The following is a 15,596-nucleotide window of genomic DNA, read 5'->3' on the forward strand; positions in this document are numbered from 1 at the left end:
TCCTACACACAACCGCTGTACCCTCTTCTTTCTCTTCAAAACACAGAAACAAGGCCAAAATATTCCCCAGGGATGGACTCCTGTGCAGCGGGGAGGCATGCTCTTTGGGAGAGGCCCCAGGAACTTATGGCCGAGGCTGCTGGGCAGGGCTTGCTTGCGGTCCCCGGGAGCTGCTCCAGTCACTGAGAAACTCGCAGGGGAGTTTGGAATCGCAGCCTCAAACAAGTTTGCATGGATCCCAGGCCCCAACCCCAGCGAGTCATGTATGACCAGACCTGCTGACAAAGGCTCCATACCAAAGGTCTCCATGCCAAAACAAGGGCAACATGTTCTGGTGTGCTCTGGCTGTGGTTTTCTTCAAGGACTTCAGGTAGGCTGTCCTTTTGTGTTTGGACTGGCATCCTTTACTCTTAGAGTGAAAGCCAGCATCAAGCAGTCGTTCAGCTGATGCTTTGTATTGCTGCTTGGAGCAAAGTCCAAGTCACAACAACTGCAAACTAGAGCACTGAAGTCACCGAACCCCTGTGTCCTTTGGCCGTTGGTACAGAAATGACTGGCTGCTTCACCGCCCACCACAGGCAACTTTTTATAGGTTTTCTTTTCCTCCAGTGCCAGCGCCAATGAAGTCTCTGGGGACTGACAAGACAAGTATCGCTCTTGGAGCAGAGGAAAGTCATGCCACTGGTGGTGTGCCCTTCTCCATGAACCACTCTTTGTTTTCTGACGTAGGTTAACACAGTTTTTTGTTTTGCTGGGTGCTTTTTTTTCCTCTGTAGAATCTTTGTTGATGCTAGAGGGGAAATGATGGAGAGTTAGTTCAAGCTGAGAAGATGAGAAGTGTGGAAAACTTTACTGCAAGACTGTTTTTCATGACATTAAATAGAAACAACTGAGGCAACGGGACTACTGCTAGGTTTGCATGTCATCTGCTATTCACAATGCCTGTGTGTGTCACTTGTATGTGGCTTATGAGTGAAAGAGGCCACAGAGGTTGCTGGGTTATTTCTGGAAGATTACGTCAGTCTTAGAAAGCCAAACAGTTTTGTTTACATCTGCACTGCATCTACAGGCATGGAGCTTGGCATTAGCAACCCTCTCATCACACCCATGTTTTCTTGCCAAAGGAGCTGGTTAGTTCAAACCCACTTTAAATCCAGAGCATGAGTTAACAATTCACAGTTTGGACATCTGTAGGAAAAAGAACTGGGTATTAGATCACACATGGGGCATTGCTGCTACAGGGGAGAAGTCTGGCATGTATAGGGTATGCTTACATTTATTATCTCCCAACTTTTCATGCTTACCACTTTGAATAAACTTCATAGAGATCAGCAAATGCAGGGTAGGCATCACAGAGCAGCCTTGGAGCACAGGAGCTGGTTTCCTTCTGTTTGAAACCAAAAAATACATGCTCCAGCAACACATGCAATATGCTTCATCTGCATATTGGGGTTCCGCCCAGGGGGCAAGAACTGACCTAGTCCAAAGCAACCCTCCTGATAGGCGCAGTCTGAAAGCCAAGTCTTTAACACTGAGTGTTTCTCTCTACACATATCTTTCTGTTGGCCCATAGTATTCCCTAATGCAGCTGTAGGCACAGTGCTCTGACACTGGGTTAAATGTTTTCACCTTCACTACTTGTCAGTCTTGGAGCTACTGCCATCGTGGAGGAAAAAAAAGGAACTGACTCAGCGGTTACAGAAGCAGGGTTTTATACAGATCCGCACAGCACACAAGGTGGCACCATATGTTCCTGCCCTTCAGCATCTAAAAAATATCAATTAATTCCAACAGGCACCAACACAGAAGCAAATGCTAATTAGAGGTTTGGAGAAAAGGGTGGTATTAGCAGCCTAAATATTGGGGGAAATTCATGCTACGCTTAGAGGCACTTGGAGGAGGACAAACTGAAGGTCATTTGCATATTTGCATTTAAAAAGCTGTCATAGCAGTCAGCCACCCCCCACCCTGCACAACATGCTAAGCCAGAAATAGCTTGGTCAGAGCTAAATCACAGGAGATTTGGAAAACAGGCTTAGAAGCTCAGATTCAGTACAATGAAGAACAGCAGATCAGTGAAGGCTCTCGAGTGGCTACAATGAATGAACCTTTGAGCTACATGAAAGATACCTTGTCTCTAGAGTTTTGTGAATGTTACAGAGCCCCTTGGTGCTACTGATACATGAAGTAACACAATAACAAACTTTTTTCAAAAGTACAAATTTATGTGATTTAAATTATTTTGTGGAATCCATCACTAGTTATAAGTACACTAAATTTTAACTTGGATTTACTGCAGTCTTTATAAAGCATTTATTCTTAGTGGCTGGGAAGCTTACATGGTCAGAAGGAAAAAGGATTTGTTTTCAGTCTTAAGAGCTCTTGTATTCTCTGGATAGTGACAAAGCAGAGCTGTATCTTACTTTCTTTTTTTAGGGCTATTTGTTATATATGCAAGCAAAATGCTGATTTTTTTAGTCTTTTAAGTACTGTGACTTGATGACAGGACTCTACTGCCAACAGGAGAGTGGAAATTGCAGCTAGGGGCTCTGTTTAGGTGAGTCCTAGCAGTGGATGGAAACCCTTTAAGACCAAAGTTCAGTTTTAAGAGGCTGGGCACCCAAGCTTTTTCAAAGATCCCAGTCCAGAGAATTAGAGTATCATCAGCAGTGACATCCTTTTCAATGTGTGCTGCTAATTAAAAAAACCCAACCAACCAAACAAAAAAACCCCACCCAACACAGATTGAAATGCAAGTCCGTATTTAGAAAAGCAGCAAGAGAAAGAAGGGCCAGGGTGCCTAAAGCCATGGAAAAGCAGCTTTCATAACAGTGACCACAACTTAACAAAGTCATTGGCTTCTGTGAACTTCCACCTCATCACCTGCAGTCTGTCAGAACATTTCTGTTGCAATGTGCGCTGGCAAACATAATTATTTGCACAGGAAAGAATAAAGTAAGAAATAACTACTGAATTTCCAGGTGTGTTTTTGTAGAACTTTTTATAAGTTTTCTTTTCCTCCAGTGCCAGCGCCAATGAAGTCTCTGGAGACCGACAAGACAAGTATTGCTCTTGGAGCAGAGGAAAGTCATGCCACTGGTGGTGTGCCCTTCTCCATGAACCACTCTGTTTTCTGAGGTAGGTTAATGCAGTTTTTTGTTTTCCTGTTTTTTTGGTTTGGTTGTGTTTTTTTTTTTTCTCTGTAGAATCTTTGTTGATGCTAGAGGGGAAATGATGGAGAGTTAGTTCAAGCTGAGAAGATGAGAAGTGTGGAAAACTTTACTGCAAGACTGTTTTTCATGACTGATTAAATAGAAACAACTGGAGCAACAGGACTACTGCTAGGTTTGCGTGTCATCTGCTATTCACATGGATAAGTGCTGAGAATGAAGAAATTAAATAGATGAAGCTCAGAAATGGAGACAGTGCTCTGGAACACTGCTCATGTAATTAGTTGAAATGAAAATCCTCAGACTTGAATTAGTGTCTGGTGCTGGGTGTTGTTTCTGAAGTCACAGCTGATGCTTTATGAGGAGGGAGGTGAGGAGAGGGAGACTTAATTGTTGCTGTTTGTGTTTAACTTGCTGCCGTAATACCAGATCTCTGAAATTAAATCACAGCCCCACAGTATGGCCTTTTCGTTGTCCATCAATTCATATTACTTTGAAGACTGGGAATGGCACAAGGTCATCAAACTTCAAAAAGCATACAAAAAATCCTGTAAATGCTTATGAGAGAGAAAGCACTGAGGTTTAGGAGAGAAACTTTTGCGCCAGGAAGGGCTTTCACAAGAACACACCATCTCCTAAATCCTAAAAAATTGAAGGCCATGTGAGACATGGCTTCAGGCCAGTTTAGTGGTTAGACAAAAATGGAGGCAAAATATCAAAACAAATAGTCATTATACCCAACATATAATACAGTTTCCAGTGCTTTTTTTTTTCCCCCCTCCCCCCTTGCCTTTCTCAGCTCAGTGGCTCCTTGAAGACTTTACACCTCAAATCATCTACCTTAACGTCAGGTGGGCCTGACTTTGTGCCTTTGTCATCACCAGCAGTTTTCCTATTCACTCTTAACAGCCCAGCACTGACTTTCTTCTAGCTCAGGTCTTTCCTTTGATCCAAGGATTCTAAAATTCCCTGCACCAAGCTTTGTTGGTCTTTTGGAAGAGCAGGTAGTATTCAGATGGTTTACTGAACCCAACCCTACTGCCTAGAAGACAATATTCACAGGATGACCAGAACCCATGACCTAGACCAAGGAAAAGTCTGAAACCTTCAAGGAAGCTTAAGTACGTAGGCTTACAGGTAGCTAAGAAGTTCTGTGTGTCATGTGAAAACAAATCTAGAAGACAGTAATAGATGCTAACCATGTAGTACAATCCAGTAAGTACACTTGCAGTCACACATTTTGGTGTTCTAAACACCTAAAGAATTGGGCTTTCAATTCAAATTGCAAACCTCACTGAAGTTTTTAAAAGTCCTAATCTCCAAGCATCTTTCAGCCTTGGTGGAAGAAATTGGAGGTGCCTGAATTGTCAGAAGACTCTTAAGCAACAAATGGAAAAAATTCATTTGTGTGGATATCCTGCCCTCAGGAGGGTGAAATTCAGTAGCAGAAAGTAAATGTTTTATATTCTTTTCTTTCTGAAAAGACTTATCATTTGTGATAGAAACTCTAAAATGCCTAATCCTAATTAAGGTATCACTTTATGGTATTTGCTAAGTACGTGGTGTGGAAAGAAATGTCATTACTGCATTACTTGTCCAGCAAAATTCTTCAGATAGTCTGCAGGCTTCGAAAGAGTCTCATGGGAGTGTTCGGTAGAAAGGAGAGCGATACTCTTCTGACTGACATCTGGAAAAGCAGCAGCAGTTTTCCTACTGAATTCAGACTTCTGTGTGATAAATGCCATTTTAAACAGAAAGCTTGAAATATGAATGTAAATTGTTTGCCTCCAGCAAAGCATTGCTGACCAAAGGACACGTGCTAGGCAGTACAGTTTGTCAAAATGGTATCACCCCAGCCCTGCTGTCTTTAGCAATTCTGTATGTAACAACAAATCAAAGTAAAGGTTTGATTCATCTTGTTTCATGAACAAATTGTAATTTGTATTTATATAGTCCAACAGGTTATGGAATTGGGATTTGTAATCGGATCAGAACAACGAGTGCTCACCTCTGCAGCAGTGGCACTGAGGGAGTGCCCGTGTTTCTTTTTGCTTCCTTGTCAGTTGGTTCAGGGGTATGAGGTTTGTGGCTCACTACAAAATGGTACTGAGATGACCAAGACATTTGCTGTATTCAGAGGTAAATACACAAGCCACTCCTTTGACCTCATGTCTGCAGAAAGAGGTAAATGCAACTTTTCCACACAGTAGTTCTGGGAGGTGCTCGGACGTTAATCATCTGTATAAGGACCTCAATCAATAAATTGCAAGACAAAGGCAAAAAGGAGAAAAAAGCCGACTACCTAGCACAGAAAGCTCTGCTGAGGCTGCACTCAAGGTGCTTTTATAACATAAATAACAAAAGCAATTTTACGGCTTGATGACTGAAAGGACATGGCTGTATGGAGCAATTATTAAAGTGGACAAAAAGCAGATTTTCCCATGGGGGCCAGCTTAGGCCCATTACTAGGGCTGTGCAAAGCTGTGGGGTGGAGGAGGGGACAGAGCATTTTACACCTGGCAGCAGGCTTTCTGGTGAAAGGAGGGATCCTGGTCTCCAGAGTGAGCCTCAGTCACTCCTTTTGGTGTTCAATTGTGAGGAATGCTGAGGGAATCAGTGAATGTAAAATAATTTGCTAAACCTTGTCTATTCAATTCAGCAAATGCTTATCAAGGTTTTTTTTATTTTCAGGCAGAAAATTATTAGTTCAACCCTTTTGGGTTGAAGGAGGGTTAGCTGGGGCTGGGAAGCCAACACCAGACTATGGAACTGGAGACAAAACCTGAATATGGCAGGATCTGAAGGAAGTCAGGTTGGCAGAAACTATAAAAGACTGACAGGGTAGGAAACTAGAGAGGGAGCAGACTGCCCTAGAGGAAAGGGCGGAGCCTAGCAAGTATACAGACACTGGAGATTTGGAGATAAACAGCAAAGCAAGGATAATAGGACCATACCTGGACCTCCTAGGGTCCTCCTGGCATGAAGGCAGGAGAGATGAGGGCATGACTGAAATGTTGAGGTGCTGCAGGCGTAGCTGGTGAGATGAGCTGCAGGGCAGAAGAACCAGCAGGGTGATTATGATGAGGACAAACCACTGCTCTGGTGGGGGCCTGCAATCCCCAGCCAGCCAGCCCAGGGCACTGGGGCAGGCTGGGGCGGCAGTGGTGGGGATAGGCACGGGCAGAAATCCTGGTGTGTGGAACAGGGACAAGGAGCAAAGGTCTGCCTTGTAACCAGAATTTCTCCTACAACATGCCTACAAAGTGAAGAAAGTTTGTCTTCAATGGTTTAAATTTTCATTATCCAGAAGAGGAATGCAATCTGTTCTGACCTGTTTGCTATGTTTTGGTTTAGCATAAAAATATATAAATCTTATATGCATAAAAAATAAATGATCAGCATAATTTAACATCTAGAGTTCAACTGTCCATCATAGCTGTCTGTATTTTTGTTCTAGATTTGAAAGGAAAAAAAAATGTTTTAAGCCAAACATTTGTTTTCCCTCAAAGGATTTCCTTCAGAATGTCATGCTGACCCATTTGCCCACGGATCTCTGGGGCCTGAAGTGGATTAACTTTCCACCTGCCATTATGCCAGCCTTTACTAAATTTCCTAGAAATGTTTAAAAGCAGAGAAAAAGGAAATGGCAACAAGGAAACCTCCAAGCTCTTATCCTAGATTAACAGATCTTGGGGGGAGTTTAATGGAAAATGAACAGCAGGCACAGCTTCTCTATCAACATATTTTTTTCCTTCCTTAGCTTTTAATTTGGTGCAAACTTTGTTAAATATTAGTTACTGTTAATTCTATTTGTGAAGGTCCAAACTACAGGTGTACACACCTAATAGCTGAATGAGTAATTGTAAGGAAAATAAATAGTACACAAGCTTGGGCATGGCAGCCAGGTCATGGCAACACAGATCGGTAAGAAGGACTGCAAATCCTTTAGCCTGACACAAAAGACACTTTGCTGATGTGAGTGATGTGACAAGAAGGGTTGTGAGTGAAGTGAATTGGATTCAGACTGCCTGTCTCTGTTTTGCAGAAATCTGAAGTAACTTGTCAGACGGAAACTGTTAGGAGATAGTATGATCGTAATGATACTTTGAAGACAACTCAAAGGAAGTTTTGTATCATCCGCAAGGCTGCTGGTGAGACAAAACCGGCAGGAGCGGCTGATACAGCAGAGGCTGCGCGGCCCTTCAGCGAGACCTGGGCAGGCTGGAGAGCTGGGCAGAGAGGAGCCTAATGCAGTTCAACAAGGGCGAGTGTGGGGTCCTGCAGCTGGGGAGGAACAGCCCCCTGCACCAGTACAGGCTGGGGCTGACCTGCTGGAAGGCAGCTCTGTGCAGAAGGACCTGGGAGCCCTGGTGGACAGCAAGTTGCCCACGAGCCAGCACTGTGCCCTGGTGGCCAAGGCCAGTGGGATCCTGGGGGGCGTGAGGAGGAGCATGGCCAGCAGGCCGAGGGAGGTGATCCTCCCCCTCTGCTCTGCCCCGGTGAGGCCCCATCTGGAGTGCTGTGTCCCCTGCTGGGCTGCCCAGTTCAAGAGAGACAGGGAGCTACTGGAGAGGGTCCAGCAGAGGGTCCAGAGGCGGTGAGGGGGCTGGAGCATCTCCCTGGTGAGGAAAGGCTGAGAGAGCTGGGCCTGTTCAGCCTGGAGAAGAGAAGGCTGAGAGGGATCTTATCAATGCGTACAGATCTCTGAAGGACAGGTGTCAAGACGATGGGCCAGGCTTTTTTCAGTGAAACATTCCTCCTGAATCTGAGTGAAAAGTTCTTTACTTTGAGGGCGAGAGATCACTGGCACAGGCTGCCCAGAGAGGCTGTGGAGTCTCCTTCTCGGGTGACAAAACCTGCCTGGACGTGATCCTATGCAACCTGCTGTAGGAGAACCTGCTTTAGCAGGGGGTTGGACTAAATGATCTCCAGAGGCCCCTTCCAACCCTGACTGTGCTGTGATTCTGTGAAAAAAACCCTTCTCCTCATAGAACCAACACAATCAACTCTGAGGTTGTTGCTTATAAATACTAAGTGCAAAGCAGCTGTATGAGAGCCTACACACCACCATGGGTTGACGAACTCTACTTACCCTGAGGAAAAATGTATCTTCCAGGGTTGGTCCTACCAGGGGTGTACGCTCCAGCACAGAGTACAGCATTTATGCTACCATGCCATAGAGGTCTTACTCTGAAATGCAGAGAAAGCACAAATCAAAACAAAATTTCTGTACGGTCGTTTTCCCAGGGTCACAAACAATTACTTTGCTTGACGTGAAGACTTAATGTAATGCCTCACATACAAAGAAAGAAAAGAAATGGATGGTACACAGTGGTATTGCTGGAATCTGTCTCTGAAAAAAAGTTCCTGATTCTGTTTTTGCTTTTCAGCAATGGCCTTTGATTAATTTATTGCAGTTTTCAATTTTTTTTTTTCTTTGCTTATAATAGCAGCAATTGTACCACAAGTTATACCCTCAGAAGGGAGGAAAACCAGTCGCATGTGACGTGGGCTGTGTTGTCTTTGGCTGGTGGAGGAGGAGCAGGGCCAAGGTGGCAGTGGCCTTGCCATACCCACCTGTGTGGGATCCAGCCCTCCTGTCCTGCTCTCCTTCCCCCTGCACCTCAGCCTGACCAAACTATCCCATGTCATCCCACAAAGCTGGCTCCATCGCTGCCTGGATCCCAGTGGGACTGCATCTACCATTTCAAATAGCAGTTGTGTTGGCGCTGCGGTTTAAGCTTGCAATTAAATTGCGGTTTGAGGTCTTTTATAAAAACTGCCATGGGATTATGAATGACCACAAGCAATCAAATAAAACAGGACATCTCTAGCATGGGAGGACTGCTTCTGGTTGTTGGTGTGTCAGGGATATTGTTCAGGTGTTTACTGCCATACCATTTACCTGTCGTGAAATCCTAGCTCCACAGGCAGGAGTCTTAGTGATATGTAGGTACCCAAGCATGTGGATAGGCACCCAAAACCAATGCTCAGTTTACTTTGGGAAAGAAATAAAGCTTTACAGGTAAGCATAACCTGATTTCCACTAATTTCAAAGAGCATCAAGCAGCCAAATATCTTTGAGGATCTGATCCTAACAGCTTTATGACATGGGGCTACAGTGTAAGCCCAGCCAGACCCTGAGCTGGTGCTGCCTTGTGTTTTCATTAGCAGTGACTGTTGTTTTACTGGTGTACATAGGGGTTGCTAACAGGCAACTCCAGAATGATTTACCTATGGCTAAATGTTACATAGACCACACTTAGATTGACTGGCACAGTGTTCTCATTTTATTTGTAATGTTTTGTCACAGAATTTGAAGAATTTGAAATATTCACCCTCTATCACATCTGCACTTGAAAAGAAACATCTAAAACTTTTTTTTTTTTTTATTATTTTATGTACCAAGAGAATTGAAACTAACAAGTTGCTACTTTGTGGCCGGCATCAATGAATCTATACTGTGTATGTCTTCTACCAGCCAAGCAGCTCTGCCATAATGCACAAAACTATGGAAATGAGGTTGGGGTTGCATAGGCACACTCTGAGAATGATCTGTTCCAGGGATACTGTGTTAGCAAATGGGAGCTGCAACCCAAGTAAAATGCCTGAGTAGACCGAAGCAAGGATGAGGCATAACACAGACTCCACCGGGCTTTGGCTGTCCCAGGGGAAAAAGTGTGATTTGTTAACGCCCTCAGTAGCTGCTTGTGGCAGAAATATGTCAATGGGTATTGCTCATACGGAAAGTCAGCAGAACTGTCTCAGCAAAACCATTTGAGAATAGGGTTTATCATAAGCCACCGATGTTACACACGATCATATCAAGGCATTGAAAGACTTTTTTTTTTCCTTTTTTCTTTAGAACTATTGCAAGAGACATACCTGATGGGTCGATGGCCTCGCTACGTGGGAGGAAAAATTCATGTGTCTCTTTTGTCAGGAATGTATAAGTAATTATTTGCACTTGTTCATTCTGAAAGAGAGAAACTGTTTGCATGCAAGCAATAATAAATTAGGCATTTTAAATATTTGATCCTCTGCTGACAGAAAAATATCAATACAAAAGCAGTTTCCAGTAGCTAAAATTTGTAACAGAAATTCAAGCCCTTTGTGGAAAAGGCCATGGATTTAAGGATCTTGTCTTTTTCTGTAGTGGAAAAATAAGTAAAAACATTGTCTATTTAGGTGAATCTATACGCTTAATAAAAACTTTATAGGTTTTTCAACTGGCTATTAGATTTAGAATGAACCCATTTAAACATTGTTATTCTTCCCCTTATTCTTAGCTGAAATGCTGGATTTTGCTAATGCACATGGCTGGTTAATGGGGTCACTGCAATATTGAAAGAATAATTGTCAGAAACAGGGTAAATTGTTTTCTCTGTGGTTTATTGTTACCATTACTGTTTTGAGATGTATATCAAACAAAGTTACCTAAATTGGCTCTGAGAACCTCATTGCAACATGATGGATTTCTACAATTTAGCTGAAAGAACAGATTGCCTTGTGGTCCTAACACACTGCTCTGCTTCCCCCCACCAATTCAATAGACATTTTGGTTTAGTTTTTGAATAAAAAATTGCCGTTGTGCTATTTCACCTTAATCACAGTGCTGTGACTATGAGTACTTCAAGCCGACTTTTTATATTTTTTAATAATTTCCCAGGGCAAGAATAATTACACAGGTTATAATTAGTTTCCTCAAAATATGTTACAGTAACCCTTATGAAGATGGTATCTGTGTAAAACTGAATGAAGAGACAAGTACACAAGCCTTGATTGAGCCCCTCAGTAAAAACTTAGAGTGTTTCTTCTGGAAACAGTTATGTAAAAATGACTTCTGATTTCCAGCTGAATAGCTCCTTACAATATCCAGTCACATCTGCTTAGTTGTTTGACAGAAATTACTTTTATTGCCTCTTCCCCTTGAGATACAGTACGTACCAATGACATTTTAAAAGTCTCCTTTCAGTGCAGAGCCACGTCTCACAGCCAGAAAGACAAAGGCTCCTGCAAGCCCTTTTAGAGCAGCCCGGCTCTCCTCTCCCCCTGCCTGGTCCCACGCACTGTAAAGATGGTCTTTCTCTACATTTCTTTTTTGTAGTACAACTTGTAATTTATTGCCAAGTATCCAGAGAGGTAAATTGATGGGCAGCTGCATGTTAGGGTGATATTTCTCTCCTGACAACACTAGATGGACCCAGACATAGGAAACAACGTGGTATCATGAGATATTTTTGCTGAATATGATGCTTTCAATTGAGCATCTTCAAGACTGCTTCAGCTTTAAATCTGAATTTGCCAGATATAACAAGGATTTGACATTGACCCTTCACCCGACAGTAATACATTTTTTATCTTTTAATAACATACAGTAGTGCTGTGTTGTGATTTCAGGAAGCTCTTTGAGTAAACAAATCAAATCATATTCATCGTTTAGAGACTAACATGCCTTCCCAGAGTCTATAAAGATGAGAGATAAGCTGAGAGATACGGCTTGGAAAAGTTTTCAGCCAGCTAACAGATTTTTTTTAGTAGTACATTGCTGCACCAGTTAGAAATTAGTATTTTAAATTGTATTTGTTAAGGTGCTCTTGTTTATATGATTTCTTGAATTGATTTCTTGATACTGTTTGATCCAAATGTACTAAGGGTTTCAGACTGGGTCTCTAGCCTATTTTTTCAGGGATAACAAGTTTTATGTGCTCATGTAGTCTAGTTGCCTATACCAAGCAAATTGTTTTTGCACTTAAACTTCAATTTACAATTTCACTCAAATTCCACATCATGCTAAAAGCAATCCCCTCCAAATTCTGATTCATTCTCTGGCCATCAGCAGCTACAACAAGAAAAGCAGACGTACTTGTACTATCACACCCCCTCACCCCATGGCAGAAATGCTGAGGTGTGAGCAGTTTTTGGTCCGCTCTGGGCATAATGAGTGAGGGTGGGGAAGGTCAGTGTTACAGTGAAATAAAGCTTTTAGATGGCGAAGCTTTTAAACAGAAAATGAAGACCGCACCGATGAAATTGAGGAATTTTGTTCAAAAGGCTTTCTTGCAGTAGGTTACCAGGGGAAATATGTATTGCAGTCTGAAAACAACACAGGTATCAAATGCTGCACGTACCTCTGAGTCCTCCCAACAGAGAGCAGCATGGACTTTCCTCCGGATCTGTTTTTGGATGACAGCTGCCACTTACAAGAAACTTTGGTTGGCATCTGGTGGTAGGAATGAAGTGTGTCCAGCACAGTAGGATGACAAAAAGTTAATTGACTGTGGGCTAGCTTGGGAAATTAGTTGGATGAGGGGAAGCAGCAAGATTTGTCTTGGTTTTTAAGGAATTTAAGGAATTTTAAGGTTTAAGGAATAACCTCAGTAAAATACTTTAGATTATAGAGGCAGGGCATGAGTGTACTCACCACCCAAAAAGAGTTTCCAAGTATGTGCTTGGAAAGGGGAGGCAGAAAGACACACACAACACTGAAGAACTGAGGACCGAGCATCACCCACGTTGTCTACATATATGTCTACATAAATTTCTAATCAGTTTTGAAACTGTGTTCAAACTGGAAGGGAACATTCTTGTGTAACACAGCAGAGAATAATTACTGACAGATTGAAACCAACAGCAGGCATATTGTACCATTTATTTTATCAATTGAATTTTATTTGTTCCTCATCCTACAGTCTTGTAATGGCATTAAGTGATGATTGTGTGCTAGCATGGGTAATCAGAATGAAAATTAGCCTTTTTCAGTTGAATTAATTGTCTCTATTTATTCTGCTTCCAATTCAGTTTTTAGCTATTATTTATAGTCTATTTAAGAAAGATTGCATCTCTGCTGCAAAACCACTGTCTTCAGCAAAACCTCCATCAGAAATAAGAGCAGTTTTACAAAAACTGATATAACACAGCATTTCTCATTTCAGTTGGATGTGCCTTCCATACTTAGTTTTTGGCTTGAAAAGCAAGCCATTATATTCAGATAATAGTTTTCCCAGCCAAAAGCATGCGCTCATATGGAAAAGATCGACTGTTCAACTCCAGCAAAATCTGTAATCTACGCACAATGTCATTTTATAATAGCAGCCTATGCTAAGTAAAGGCATTTTGGTTTTATTTTTAAAAACTCCTGAGAAACCACAGGGTTGTTGTATCTGAACCCAGACCAGAAGCCTAATGTCTCATTGTGCTTTTGACAAAAGCTGATTTTTTCAGCGCTAGAAAAGACTGGGACAGTTGTTTCAGAGTTGTCGCAGCATGGCAAAGGTCACTATCTGTAAAACCTTCACCTTGCACAGGAGTGGGGTACATTAATTCATGAAGTGCTTATTATTGATCAACCATAATAATTGCTAAATGACCCAAGGCTCACTTCATTACAGTCAGACCTAGGTAAGATCCACACTGTTGCCTTCATTATCTATTTTGAGGCAAATTTTTCCCCTTGCTCTGACACTCAGCCCCCCACAATGGGCAGTAACCACAGACTCGTGTAAAGCATCCTCTGAGAAGCAAGAATATCCTAGCAAACACAAGTTAGAGGTGAGTAGGATTATACAGGGTGCAGCATCCCCAGGTGTTTGATTTGGTCAGGTTTTAGGTGACCCACATCCTGGTGCTGCTGCTCCTGTCCTTGGGAGCCAAACTGCTTCTCGCAGGTCTCCAGTGATGCTTAACATTTGTAAAATAGGACACTGGGTCACGGCAAAGCAAAACCTGGTTCTGCTGTGCAGTCAGAGCAGCGACTCCCCTCACACAGACCTTTCTCCTCCTGCTGTCCTTGGCCACCTCCTCCACCTCTGAAGTTGCCAGCTGCCCACCACTGTGTTGGCAATCCAAAGGCTCCTTTTCTTCTCCCAGTCCCTCACCTGTCCAAAACACAGCTGCACACTGCCTGGGCTTCCGCAGGGCCAGCCGGGGCCCTGCTTGGCCCTCTCCTGTGCTCAAAATGCCACCACTGCCAAGCCCAGGTCCCTCCAGCTATTCCCTTCCTGCGCACCCCAGCGCCTTGCAGCCGTGCCTGCCCCTGCCCCACCGAGATGTCCTCCTGTACCAGGGAGCGGGGCATGGAGCCAGGGCTGGCCAGCGCCAGCCATGCAAGACTGTCCCATCCCACACTGCAGCCTCCCATCCCTCCTCCTCCCGGCGTACGCACCATGCTCTTCTCACACCCGACGGGTGTTCGTGGAGAGACAAAGTCTTGGCGGAGCTTTCCTCTTCCCCCAGGTATGTCTGCCCTGCCTCTGCTCCTGTGGCCCAGTGACATTTCTTTGCCTGGCACAGTGAGCAAGGAAAACCCTCCACTAAAAACTGGAGAACAGGTTTTGCAAAAGCTTTTCCTATAGCTTACACACAGGTAGGAGGAGTTTTTTTAAACAAAAGAACTTCCCCCCCGCAAAAAAAAACAAAACCAACACAAGCACCACCTGAGTGTGTGAATCTTTTAAGTGACCCTGTCAAAGCAAAAGTTTCTAGAGACCCATATTTTAGTTATATGGGAACTTTTTATGGGAAGTTTTACTACAGCATATACTAGTTAGTGTATTACTCAGGTGTGCGAAGGACTAAAGGATGACACTGTTGGGAAGACTTACAACTCCCAGTTGCCTACACAATAAATCTGCCAGTGGAGGGGAAGAGGAGCCTGCAGTTTCAGTCGTCCCTAAATGCCCTAATGATGTACCAGCACAGCTTTTAATTAAAACTATGAAGCAGGAGGGGTTTTTATTTCACTCCAGAGTGGGATGGGTAACAATGAGAAGGGGATGGCTCTTTACTTATTAATTTGCAGTATTACTAGTACTCCTCCCAAGAACATCCATCTGGTGCCCAAGAGCCATGGGGCTTATTACTTACAGGGCACGTTCATTGCTGAGCCTGTGAGTTTGCTGCAGATACCACTCACAGTGACCCGGCAGTGAAGCTCAGGAATTTGGCATGCCCACGCAGCCCTGTCTCATGAGACTTCAGCCAAGATGTGACACTTCACTAGAAGCTCTGGGAATAAATGAAAAAAATCTGCTCCTGTGTCACATGCAATGCCCTCAGGGAGGAAGAGCCCAAGGTAAAGCAGACCTGCAGAACAGCAACCATGAAGCCAGAAACTGTCCGAAGGGCACTCAGCAACTGATAATTTCTTCGCACGAGAGGGTGCTTGCATCTGTAATGCCCTATGGACAGATGGGGCCACACATCAGTGCACTGATGGAAGCTGCACCCGTTGTGCCTTCAGTTACATTAAGCAGCATTGCCAGTTAATTTGGCCCAGAGCAGCTGGGTTTATTTGGTTTGGGGATTTTTTTTCCTCTGAAAGAAAAAGATCTATAAAATTGAAGATTGATTAATTTTCACCTTCCCGGCTACAGAACCCCCCCAAAAAATTGTCTTTTTATGTTTATACCAGACCCACCTTGGAAA

The sequence above is a fragment of the Falco peregrinus genome, chromosome 7, assembly GCF_023634155.1.
Source record: "Falco peregrinus isolate bFalPer1 chromosome 7, bFalPer1.pri, whole genome shotgun sequence".
NCBI classification, from domain to species: domain Eukaryota; kingdom Metazoa; phylum Chordata; class Aves; order Falconiformes; family Falconidae; genus Falco; species Falco peregrinus.